This window comes from Plectropomus leopardus, unplaced genomic scaffold (genome assembly GCF_008729295.1).
Source record: "Plectropomus leopardus isolate mb unplaced genomic scaffold, YSFRI_Pleo_2.0 unplaced_scaffold17352, whole genome shotgun sequence".
Taxonomy (NCBI): Eukaryota; Metazoa; Chordata; class Actinopteri; order Perciformes; family Serranidae; genus Plectropomus; species Plectropomus leopardus.
Genome location: NW_024618668.1, coordinates 549 through 2,315, shown reverse-complemented (window position 1 = coordinate 2,315; position 1,767 = coordinate 549). Strand labels below are relative to the sequence as shown.

The window sequence follows — 1,767 nt, the reverse complement described above, 5'->3', positions numbered from 1 at the left end:
AAGCAGTTTTTTTCAGGTCATTACCTTGGTTATTTTTGGTATGTTTTTACTTGACTTTTTGGTTTATTTTCTTTGGGGGTTTTGTGTGCTAATTTTCAGGTAATTTTTATACTTTTTACTATTTTTTTGCTAATTTCAGGGTCATTTCTTCTTAAGCTGTCACCTTCCTCCCGTGTTTTTGAAAGAAATAAAGCCAATTTGCCCAGGTTTCGTAATGTTAAATTTATATTAGTAATATAATTAGTAATATTACGATAGAAACCTTTCACATAGATGTAGTCCTGTAATCTGTCGGTATAAAAATATTGATTAAATCCTAAGAATAGCTGAATGTAAAGATGCATTTCTCTATGAATAAAGAGCTGTGCACACAGTAACTAAACGCACACAAACATTTATATAGCTTATTATAGTGATATCAGTGTGTACCTCCCACTGCAGATAACTGAGCTGATAATCTGATATGAAGTCCATAACAAAGTATATAAATCAACAGGACAGTTACACAAAAGGACTTTTTTATTCAACTGCAGTTAAACAGCCTTCATCAAATAGAATCACTAGTTATATCACATGCACGAGTGTGTCTGTTTTAAAAGAAAATGACTGTGGAAGTACAACTGATTAATAAATAAAAACAAAATGGCACATAAAACCAGAAAAGGACAAATATAAGACATCTGAAGACTTTTATATCTAACACAGGTAAGCAGGTTTTGAAATAAGGGATTGTGCAGAGAGTAACTCAATGCAGAGACAAATGTCCTCACAGTCCTCAGCCTCTTCATGTCTCATCTTGGAGACCTGTGAGGTCACAAAGGACGCTCGTCAAATCACATTCTGCTGATGGCGGGAGTTTTTGCACCGGAACAGCTCCCGGACGACGGCCTGACGGAGGACACGGGCTTCCTCTTTCCCAACGTCTCCTTTCCCTCTTCTTCTCCTGCTGTTGATTTTGGCGTGCACGCGTGTAAATCATGTCCCAACAGCGGAGCAGTTTCACACTCAAAATGCCAGCTGCGACAGACCTGAGGAAACACAACGTGACCTGTTCTTGTAAATCAATACACCAGAGAGTGAAGCTGGGAGGATGGGTGGAAATATGAACAATTTAGAACATATTAGTAACACAAAGTAAACACACTGATGGACAGCATGGCGCCATGAAGGTCACAGATGACCCTAAGCAGCCATGGTTTTCCTCCTCCAGCTAACTTTTCCATTTATAAAAACTTAACTGTGAGAAAAGTGTGTATTACCCAGGTTGAGTTTGTCCTTGGTGGCCCAGCAGATGCTGTAGTGTTGAAGCAGTTGTTGCAGAAGCTCCCGCTCATCTAGGAACTCCAGACGCTCGATTCTAAAAGAAATAAAATATTTGTTCATCTATTCAGGAAAGTCATCTTTTTAAAATCGTCCTTTAAAGGCAAAAAGCCTGCAGCACAGACTCATTTGTCGATCCTCATATAGTTGTTTTTAAGCGTCAGTATTTGTGCCTTTCATTCAGCTTTGCTATTGTAAAAAAGTCAAAGTCAATGAAAGTCATCAGTCATCAATAACACAAACTGAAAGGTCCAGTGTGTCAGGTTTAAGGGGATTTATTGGTGTATACTGGTCAGGATTGCAGATTGCGACCAGCTGAAACTTCTGGTTAGAACTCCTTCGCCAAAAATACTGAATAAAGCCGTTTCTAGGGCTCCCGTTGAAAGTCTGAGGTTTGAATCATCAGTTGGAGAACCCTCAGTTGACTGAGATTGCTTCAAATCACGC

The 1,767-nt window shown here is 39.0% G+C and overlaps 1 long non-coding RNA gene across 1 annotated transcript; it reads right to left on the bottom strand.

Moving 5' to 3' along the window:
- Positions 1-501: 501 nt before the first annotated feature.
- On the bottom strand, positions 502-1,369 carry LOC121964821. Its single transcript, XR_006107414.1, has 2 exons — positions 1,260-1,369; positions 502-1,028 (listed from the first exon to the last, which is right to left on the bottom strand). It is a non-coding gene; the product is annotated as an uncharacterized LOC121964821 (long non-coding RNA).
- Positions 1,370-1,767: the final 398 nt, after the last annotated feature.